We start from the raw sequence: 12,012 nt of genomic DNA on the forward strand, positions 1-12,012 counted from the left end.
TTGGTATTGCTTCGTTCGGACATTACTGAGCTTGAACTATCGTGGTGGATATCGGTTTTTGGCGGTTAGGTTTCCTAATTTTTTGAAAGACAACTGGAAAAAAATGGTTGTGAGCCGCTCACAATTTATTGCTTTGTGTTGTTCTAGGGGCATGGTTGCGAAAAAGCAGGCAACCTTTAGCTTGGAAGTGCTTCGTGCGCGAAACACTTTCATTGTATTCGGCTCAGCTTGGAACACCCATACTGTCGACTGCTCTTTACATTCGGGCTCATAGCATAAATTCACATTTCATCATCTCTCATATTTTATAGGCGTGTTTTGATGCAGCACTATGGTATTCTTTTAACACTTCTCTCGACCAATCGATACGAGCCTTTTGTTGAGCGATGAACTCCGACGTGAAACAATTTTGGGCAGGTCCTACCAATGCCTATAGTTGCTTCTTTCTCACGATAGGTCACTTGACGATCTGGCAATATTAGTTTGCGCACACTATTGTTAGTTTCCGGAACAATAACTGATTTTGGGCGAACATCACTAAGTTCGACATGGAGTGATCTACGACCTCGATTGGATTCACCATACCAACGCTAAAAACTGCTTCACGAAGGAGCTTCATTGCCAAAAATCGAATTGAGTTTATCCATGCACTCTTAAGGGAATAGTTAGGGTTAAAAACAAACTTGTTTTTTGATTGCTTTTACTTCTTAAATACAGATTGAGTAATTTTATTCGGACTGTTTGTACATTATTCAGCTTTTGACAGAATAGGGTAAACCTTAACCCTCTTAATGAGTTAATGTCGAAAGTTGTAAGAAACAATCGCTCGAAAATGTTCACGTTTAAGTTCCATTTTTTATTGAGAAGAATACTTCAAGTTACTGTAAGCAACAGCGATGATATGTCAAAAGGTTCTGAGTACGTATAGTACACTTGCCATATATCGACACTTGGATTACTACGTTTTTTAAATTTTTAACTTCATTGGCTTGATGCAATTTAAGTAAGATGATTTTAAACCATTTCGAAATTCGACGATGTGATATAGTATTGTCATATCCATAATTTTAGTAGTAATAAATCTGAAATCAAATTGGCATTATAGCGTTATTAAAGAACGCACGTGAAATGGACTCAGATTTACAAATAGATGTGTTTTTTGAATTTTGGAATTCCAACACCTGCCTTAAGCAGTTTAATTACCAATAAAGTCCAAACTTTAAATCAAGCAAAATATGACCTTAATTGTTTGGTCGCCTACCTATTTCTAGCCGCAGGGACGCTCTCCAATCAATGAACTTTTAATTCCACAGCATATGTTATACACATACAGACATACCCACACGTTTGTATGTATAAGTGTTTATTTTTCAGTCTTCAAATGTGATTTTGTTGCGTAGATAAAAATGTGATTAATTGATACCGTTAATTAGTTGTACGTTACCTTAATTGTTTACAGCACTATTTGTTAAAAAGCCCATAGTGCATGTAAGTATTTTCATTGCTGCCTCATTAGAGCAGCGAAACTGCCACACACACACCCACAAACTCACATTAAGCTTCATTAAAGCTGTGAAAAAACTGCTTTGTACATTAAGCTGTCCAGATGAATTAAGCGACTGTATTGGTTAATGTGCACATGTGTGTGTGTGCGTGTGTAAGTTGTCATGCAATTAAAATCGCTTTATAGCGTGTTCACAGCTCAACAGCTCAGCGGCAGATACTACCTTTATAGAAACTTCTATGTAAGTATGTGTGTACACCACTGCGTCTACTCCCGGTCACTCACATAAACACACAAATAAATATTCAGAATAATGTTGCACACTGTGCATTCTTTGCTCGGTGGCATTGTGCCACGCTGCATGGCGGCGCCGGTGTCGCCTGTTTTGATAAAGTTCGCAAGTGGTTACATATTCCTACATACCTATACTACTTATGTGTACATACATACATGCATACATATATTGTGTTCTATATATCTGCATGCGCGCACATAAATGTGGTGCGTGTGGCAGTTCACAGCTGACAATTGCTTTGCGGCAGCAGCTGCGTGTTTAGAATTTAATTAAATTTCTGTTGACTGCATTTGCATGACGGTGACGCCACAGCGCAGCTGGCAGCCGGCAGCAACAGCGGCGACAAGTGCGCCGACAACAGGCGCTGTGACATTGCTGCGTGCGGCCAATGTATCGATAAAGAGTGAAAATGGAGAAATTACAGAAATGGAAACGAACAACTGATAATGAAATAAAAGGGAAAATAAACGCTTTGAATGAGCGCCAAACAACACACACGCACAAAAAAGGGAAATTAATCACGCATGCCTATTTGCCTTTGCTGTCTTTATTCAATTGCCTATTTATGCGTATGCGAACTGAAAGTGATATATTCGAGCATTTTTTATACCCAGCTGTTGCGGCGCTAAGTCTTGGCAAATTGCGCTATGCTTGTTCGGGGATTTTGGACCGAATTCTCTTGTTTGATACTTGTTCGGAAAAATCGAGAGAATTTAAGCCTCTTATACTGATTCGGAGAGTTTTTCTCTTCCCAATGCTCCTAGGTTCATTGATTGAATGGGGCTCAAAGAAGACCTTCTCACACGCTGCAACAATTAATTCATCAGTCGACCATTAAATCATTAACGGAACTTGATCAAATTCCTATGTTTTATTTCACTTGAGCTGCTCAACTGCTTTTGGATTGAAACATTGAGAGTTATCTCAACCCACAGAAAACGAAACATTCGCAAAGGATCTAACACTTACCGATTTACATACTAAAGGTAAGTTCTCAAGGGTAAGTACACTGTGATGACCTCTAATCTATTATTCAACTCTCACTCCTAATATTAGAAACTTTTTACTGTGTCTCCTCACGACTTCAAAAAAATTATGTAGAACAACTTATTTTAATGGTGTTCCGAGAGGTATTCCTTCTTAATCATTAAATAAAAAAGCCTTTGATGAAGCCTTACGGTATTGGTAAGATTATGGGTACTATGTTCCCCGCCGTACACGAGGTAGCTTTTGAATTGGGTAATAAAATTATTACAATTTTACAGATTTTCTGTCTTTCTTCACATTTTCATTCCCATATGGGTTTATCTACCGATACTATTCCATACTTGATGAATGTATTGGTTATTTTTAGAAATCAGATATAATATAATTTCCTTAACTCCGTGCTTCAAGAAGCCTTTTGCTTCTTAATCTTCTTTACTAGCCTAGATAGCGCTAATATGGTTATAGCCGATCTTCTTTTCCCGATTTGGTGCCAATTGGAGATACCAAAGGGCATCAGGTACTTCTACACTTAATATCGCGAACGGAATGGAGATCTTACTCTTTCTCTGATGGTGGAAGCGGGTTATGTATCGAATACTTTCAAAGCTGGAATGTTCACATCCATCCGAATAACATCATCTAGACAGCATAGCCGCTGTCTCTTGATTCACTGAATGTCGTCGTATATCTCGTACAGCTCATCGTTCAACCGACTGCAGTATACGTCTTTGCTAATGCACAAAGGACCATAAATATGACGCAAAACCTTTCTCTCGAAAACGATGAGGTTCTTGTAGAATCTGGACTTTGCTCAGCGAGGCTGCACTTCACTTTTCCGTTGCTTAATCAGACCAAATTAGCTTCTATTGATAACAGCGAGAATTTGTTGGATTTCAAGGCCTAAATTGTTATTGTAGTTAATACTGGTTCCATGATAGACGAAATTATCCACGACTTCGAAATTACGACAGTCAACAATGTCGTGTGAGAAAAGTCGCAAATGCGATGTCTGTTAGATTGGTGGCACTTCCACTTAACCTCGTTCACTTTAATTTACCTGAAGCTACATTAGTTAGACACAATTCATTCATTTTCCTGACATTTCGTTAATTTCTTGAAGGTTTTAATATATTATATTATTTTATTAATATATTTTAGTGATATATTTTTTTCTTTACCAGATAAACTAAAAATATATTGCTCATAAATGAACCCCGTCAATGGCTGTTTGAAGTTATGAACTTTGTATCTATCATATTAAACTTTAAATCTGAAGACTTTCACTATATGGAAAAAATTAGTCTGCAGAGTATACATAAGTATGTGTACACCTTTGAAACGCGCGCTGGGTACAACTAAATGCCCACGCACGTGTAGTGGCCTTGGATATTTAATTTTGGGTTTTTAGTTGATATTCACAATTACATCCAAATATAGTTTGCATTGTTGAGCATTTCTTGGAAAATATAAATTTGAAAAACCTTTATTTTTTTATTAAAATAAAAAGAGTATTGCAGTTTTTTAGTTGACACTCGGTAAAACTAATTTGGGCATGCAGTGTTATGGGAATATAATGAATCAAAAAGGCAGATGAGTTAGCTGGCTTTGAGGCAGCAGGGAATGCAATTTTTCTAAGCTGTCACTGCCAACTTAGCTTACTCACCGATAGCTTGAAGCGTTGTACTCTAGAGTATGTCAAGTCGCTTATCTACACAGATAAGCGCGCGATGATTGACCTCTAGGAAGAGAATATTCGGCACGTGATTGTTGACATACGGTTACAAATGCTGCAAAATTTGGTCGAAAATTTTGCCTCACGGATGGAATTTATCTGAAATCATATTATAAACATAGTTGCATACCCTTAAATTGAAGCTAAATTTATGGTCATAATATTGAATTATATGGGTTTTATTTCTTCTTGAAATAAAAAAGGGACGAAAAACTATTTTAAGTTCAATAAATTCTTTGTAGAAGCCAACTTATATGGGAGAATATTCGGCATTTATTAAGGAATTGACTTCTTTTGGAACTTGAAATACTTTTTCGTCGCTATACTCGAGCTCTCCAACATAAAATGCAGTTTAAACAGTTGCAACTCTTTCTCGCAAACTCATTAGCGACTTATTTGCTTTTAATAAATAATTTGGAGAAAATTACGTTGAACATTCAAGAGAATTAAAAGCCAATAATAGTAGTAGTGATTGCTTAAAATGCCTCAATTTAATCACACGTTTCCTCCAAATCGTCTAAACTAACATTTACATATTGCCTTCAAAGCTTGTCTTCACTTTTTCTAGCTGTTCCAACGAGTATAGTATAAATCTTAATACATACTTGGAAATACCAATTTTCGACTACATGCATATGGACATAAATCATTCATTTACACAATCAGCATCCTTAAAACGGCAACTTTCTCAAGAACAAATCCAATACTCGCATAGTGCAATCACGTAGCCAACTAAACACATTTGGCAAGTCGACGCGCATTCGTTTGTTTGTCACGTGCACACATACCTTGGCGCTTGTCTTCGAGTAATAGCTAACTGCGCGTATCTCGAAGTATATTTATATATTTCCAGAGTTGGCATGTACTTGGCCTCCTTCTGGTGCGCGCTCGGTTGCGAGTGCGAGTGTTATTGTTCTAAATTACGTGCCCGAGCGCGACAATGTCGTGACGTGGGTGAAATAAACGTGTGCACACGCACCACAACTCGCGTTTATGCTGTGCGCAGCGCACTCGTATTTACGACTCACCAATAAATTACACGCAAATGCAGTGAAATTCTTTCGAATGCATTGACAAGCGCCGCGTCACTTTCATTTGAATCACAGCCAAAATAAATGCGTGTGAAAGTTTAGCACCTACGAGAAAATCCATTTATGCTCACTATTTGTAACACACCCGCACACGCACATCTACATTTCTAAATCTGCATGAATGTTTGATGTGACTGCCAACTTTCCGAATCTTTTTGGGAAACTTTGTCAGCCAACTGAAGATGACACTAAAAACGCCCATAGATTTGAATTTTATGCAGCGTCGTAAAAAGTCGGTTGTTTATAAATGGCGAATGCAAATTAAAGTCAAGAACTGCGGACTCGGTAGCGGCCGTAATGAGTCGTGAGCGTCTTTGCGCATTTCATTACCTCAAAAGCGTGTTTATTGCCAGCGCTGCTATTTGCCGCCGACATTTGTTGATTTAGCGCCATTTGTGGAGCATTGAAAATGGCTTTCGCACGGCCTGGAATTTGTGTGCGTACAGAATATTTCTGTGAAAATGTTGAGAAGAGGTTGTGATAGTTAATATTTCGTCGTCAACTAAAATGCGGATTAATGAGAGACGGCATTATAATGCACACCCTCAGTCAATAAATATTGTGGAGTGCTATCTGTCCATCCGTTATTTATGCCAAGAATATTTGTGTAAAAATTGAGATATTTCAATATGGCTCTGCATTTTTATTACTTCAAGTTATAGTACACACTTTGTTCTAGATTCGCAGAAAATATGATTCTGCTAACAATTTACTTAAGAAAACCTAAAACAAGACAATAATATCTCGCCAAAGAAAAAAGCTTGATTCCGATACCTCAGTTGGGATAGCAACTACCGGGATGGTATGACTTCCAAGTGTTTTTTCGGTCATCTTTAATATGTCACGATTTGCAGTTTTTTCATTTTTTCAGTAATCTTCAATTGCAACTTTTCATGCAGTTCTAGCACTTTATAGTCATAATAATTGGCCACCTGTGCTCACTATTCGTCCAATTATTAAAAATTTCGAGCGTATATTTTCTTCAGATAATCTTTAGGTGCCAATAAGCTAAAGAACCGCTCGAGGTAATGATAATATTGTTGCCGTTCAGGCAAATGTTACTACCCCAACGTGTCGATTCCAAGACGTTTTCAAGCATAGGGCTGTCTCAAAACACAACCTGGCGGATATTGAGAAAGGATTTTGGTTTGCATTCGTATAAAACTGTTGTCACTCAAGAACTGGAGCCATTGGACAACCATAAACGTCGTGAATTTTCTAATTTTGCGCCTTGAATTTGTTTGAAAATTCGATTATTTGAACAAATTGCGACATTGAATGGCCACAAAGAAGTTGTGATTCAAAACCATTAGACTACCTCGTATGGAGTTTCTTGAAGTCATTGCACTTTGGCAATAAACCGAATTCTGGCCAAGCTATACAAGTCATAATTGAGGGTGTTAGTCATGGCAAATGACTTGATTTAGTGGAAAAGTACTACTTGGACGCCATTTGAATGATGTTATATTCTGAACTTAATTATATCGATAGCGCTTCACATTAACTAAAAAACGTTTGATTTTCCTTACAAATTAATGTTTTGTTTTTTTTTTTTAAGAAATCATGTCACTTTTATTCGAAAACCCTGTACAAGCAATATATTTCGAGCCGATATCGAGCGATATCGAGTAGCTTTTTAGGGAGAAAAGGACGAATATTTCAGGTGGTTATCTCGAAAAATGAGGGCCTAGTTTGTATGTAAAAAGACAGGCAGACATTGTTAAACCGACTGAGCTCATCATACTGATTATTTATATTCATATTATAGGGTGTTCGACGTCTCCTTCTGGGTTCTACAAACTTCGAGGCAAAATTCTTTCTTTTTTGTTTTTTGTTTTGTTAATATACCCTGTATAACAAGAGTTTCGCTATGAAAAATTTATGTCGCTTGAGGAGGTTATCGTCTTTATTATAAATCTTCAAAAAATATATTTTCCGGGCATATTAAGAAAGTTGGTACATCACAGTGGTACAAGTGTTGCCAAGTACAACGTCTACAAATAGAGATGACGATTTGACAGATGGTGACGACCATGTTTATCATTCAGCGCACAATAGCCGTAATTCTAGCCGTTGTTAAAATCTGCAGAACAGAAAAATACCACACTCAATTTGACCAAATTTGAGTGTTTTATTTCTTTTTAACATCACACCATTCTTGTTGGTAGACCCTTTAAAGAAGACTACTCGTAAGAGGGAATGAATTTGATGTCGAAATTGTGGTGTGCGCGTGACTATGTCGTTAAGTAATTGCTTTTATTATTGTCAGAGAAGGTATTAACATTATCTACATAGATAAAAACGCGGCTAGCAACATGCTTTAACGATACTGAATCTTGTTTAGGGTACCCCACGCAATAAAAAAGTCTGGAAATCCGAGGGAATACTAACAAAATGTTCGTTAAATCAAGCAAATTTCGCTGATGAAATTAATAATTGAGGTTTTCAGATTTAGATGCCTTCTTGACCTCACCTCTCGAGTAACAAAAATCCAAAGCTTTTTTAAAAAAATACTAGAGAATAAGAAGATATTCTGCAGCATATTCAGGACGGGCTCTCAGTTTAGATCAATACTGGACAGGATTAATAATTTTTGCGCACAGAAAAGGATGGCTTAGGATTTGTGAGCTAATGTGGATTAATATACAGAAGTCAAATGATTGGTAAGGTTAATCTGGTAGACCAATGAGCCACGCATAAGTTTTGGTTCTTTGCGATACCAAGTGGAACTCAGTTGCTAGGTTCATGAGGAGTAGTCATCCTTTAGAATGATTGGGCTCTACGCAAATTTTAATAGACTCTGCGGCCTCACTGTCGATACCTCCTCGGATACATCATACTGTGGGGATCCCAGATGCTTACAACGTAGTTTTGTTAATACGGACAAGTGCACAAGAGATACTCCATTGCTTCCTTGATGCCTTGCTCTAAACAGTTCCTGCAATCTTCTTGATCTGTCAGCCCATTCTTCGGGCGTGTGCTACCACCAGACAGTGATCAATTAGTATTATGATCGTGTTCCGAGTCTGTTACAGTCTCTTCTATCGAGTGCCAATAGGAATTTTCTGTACTTCCTATCTACCATTTTGCATATGACTTTTGCAGTTTTGCATCCAGGTTACTCGTTCCATCGGAGTTTGATTTTCTATACCATGCTTCTGTGCAGACCGTCGTACAAAGAATGCATGGGTTTGCCCATGTTGATCACGTTTTCGGGTGTTAGCTCTACGGACACTCAGTAGAAGTGAAGTTCCTTGCTTCTGACAACACTTTTCACTGCTGCCCTGCTTTTCAATACGCTTCTGACAGATATGCGTCACACTTTTATTGCTGTTGGGCTATCTACTTATGTAGATGTTGACTCAGGAATTACTTGCAGTTGCATTAGAGGTCAGCTCCGCGGATTTCCGAATAGCAAAGACCTCAACTTGAAATATACTGCAGTGGTTCGGCAACTTAAAATTCTTTTTTATGCCTAGCACTGGATATATAAAAATATATAATAGCAAAATATTCCCGCACCAACTCCATCGTGATGCAAACGTCCATTTCCATGAAGAAAAAAAAACCTTGATAAAGAGATGCCCGCAAAGCCAACATCACAGATGTGGCGCCGATTTAAATTGAATCATATTACCCAATTTTAATTTGCTATCAATTCGCAATGACTCTAACGCAAATGCTCCCGAATTTCCTTAGTTGCTTGTTGACTACTTGTCAATTGGCAGCTTTTCGTCCGTTCGCGTTTTGGGCTAGATTACGCGCTCAGCATTTCAAAAAGTTAGCAGCTCCCATACATTGCAAACCTACTCTTACCTCACTGTCTGCTTTCGTCCGCACTAACTGCTGCTCTATTTCCGTGATTATTCGCACTTTTCGAGCTGCGCGGTGGCGCCACCAGACACCAGACCAACAGGCGTCCAGCGCGATAATTGATAAATGGCCAACTTAACATGCCAGCCATAAAGCTTTGTTGTATTCCGCTGACACTTGCTTAACGCCGAAATGCCGTTGCGAACGCCTAAGGAAGATTGCGCAAAGCATCACATTCGCTGTGCCCAAAACGAATTTGCCTGCTGCAGCACAATGCGTGCTCGGCAGCTGACCTCAGTTGAGTTAATGAAATTTCGTATATTTCACTGATTTAACTGAAACTGAAGCTGAAATTGGTAGCAGCCGCTGGTTCTCTGCTTGCTCGACACTCGCATTTGCGTGGCGCACTTACTGACCCTGTCAGCTGTCGACTGTCATTGCCAGTGTTATTGACAGTGTCGCTAGCACGTGGACGATTTTTAAGTGTCAGCTAATAGTAAACAGTAGCTGCTATTTTAAGCAAGGCCGTGTGTACGGCTATAGTCCGGCCATTAACGACAGTGCGAAATGGACGTTGTTTTTGAAATTTCGAAATGCTTTTTTCCTTAAAATAGCTGTCAAGGCTAAAAGGAATTTAACTGATGGCTGGCAGGATTAAACGAGCTTCAAAGCAACGCACTTCTGGTATTGGAATTTGAATATTTTCGCACTACTTTGCAGGCTTTTAAGTAACTTGAATAATAAATAGTTATATACAGTGTTTCCGAACATTAAGCTTTCTTCTATGCGCGATTAGTTCGAGAAGAAAAATTATTGAGTTGCTTTTTGCCATCAAATCTGACAAGCTAAACGGAGAACCATTCCTTGGTTCCCCTTTTTTTTGGAAAAAAACACAGAAACTACAAATTTAATGAGGAATTTTTTTTATCATTTTGGAAGAACATTCTTTGGCATTTATTTTTTGAAGATTATCTCTTGCAAATGATGGCGGCGGTTACGTCTCAGATGGTCCATCCGTTGAGTCCAATTTTCGATGACTCATTCGAGCATTTCGACTGGCGAATGACACGCGTGATGTTCTGTTCAGAAGCCTGAATCGAAACGGAGTTGTCAGCATAGACTTTTTACTTTACATTACCCCACAGGAAAATGTGTAACGGTACACAATATCTTGATGGCCAATCGGCCGGCCCAAAACGTGAAATTATCTACTAACAGAAAATGTTTTTCAATAAATCCATTGATTGATTCGATGTGTGTGAAGTGGATTCTTGTTGAATCCAAATGTTGCTTCTCACATCGGAAGAAATATGGATCGATGATTCCAACGGCCCACAAACCACAACTTTGTTTTTTCTGGATGAAATGACAGCTGTTGAATCTCTTCAGGTTGCTCTTCGGTCCAAATGTGACAATTTGATTTGTTTATATACCCGCTTGGAAAGGTTGAGCGTCTTCAGTTCTTGGACAAGCCGTATTTGTTCTTTCATTTTAAGATATCGACGTAAAATGCACCAAGTCGTTCCATACGCCTGTGCGAGTTGCTGCGAGCTGCACCGAATCGACTCTCCTCGGTCGTCGTGTACACTTTGAGCTACGGCTGCTACATTTTCTTTATTGCGCGCTGAACGTGGTCTCTTCGGTCGAATATTATCCAATAATGAATGCTGGGTCTCAAGGTGGGTGATGGTGTTGCGAATAGTACGCTCAGTAGGCCGATTATGTTGACCATAAGTTAAGCGAAGCGCGTTAAACACATTCTTTAGTGAATGTGAACTTTCGTATTAAAGTTGAACTATTTGTAAACGTTGTTCAGGCGAAAGTCTCTCCAAAATGAAATACCAAACAATACTGAACAAAAACAGAATGACGGCTTGACAGCTTCATACGACTTACGCGTGAAATGTCAAAAAAGGGCTATTGAAAAAAGTACATATACTTGGATCCCAGTTCCTCGTTTTTCATTTGAAATTGGATCGGCAAATCGTTTTCCTATATTATTGGCTTCGATGAAGTTCTTACCGGCATATCGCAACGATTGATAAAGTTTCGAATTGCAAGAAGGCATGCTTCTAGGTGAATCGCTCGCGTAGTTAGGCAGGTGAATAGCGCCACCCATCATTTTTCCTTACGCCAAAATAATCAATACCTGTATAAGAAAATGGCCTCACGAAAGCCGTCATGAACAATATGTTTTTCGGAAATCACGGTCGAGTAAACGGTATCATATCATGTCAGTTCATAGCTTTGCGACAACTGTTTGAATCGATGTGTAACTGCGGGTAAACTACGAGAAAATCTACGAGTACAGAAAATTGTCTGCTGGATTTATTTGAATCATGTGTGGCCAAAAATGTATCAGCTTTGAACATGTGCGCATGTTACAAGTAGGAGTCTTGGCTCTTGAACAGCTTTCGCGGTGCTTAAGTGCGTTAATATTTTTTACATACTGGGCCGTGCAAGGTGAGCATGCGGCTCCAATTGTCATCACCAGCATTTCGTATACGTCTGGACGAATCTTGTCGGCACCGTTCCTCCAAAGAAACCTTTTGGACAAAGGTCTTAATATGAGCTTTTTGACTATGAACTA

The sequence above is a fragment of the Bactrocera tryoni genome, chromosome 3 (genome assembly GCF_016617805.1).
Source record: "Bactrocera tryoni isolate S06 chromosome 3, CSIRO_BtryS06_freeze2, whole genome shotgun sequence".
Lineage (NCBI taxonomy): Eukaryota > Metazoa > Arthropoda > Insecta > Diptera > Tephritidae > Bactrocera > Bactrocera tryoni.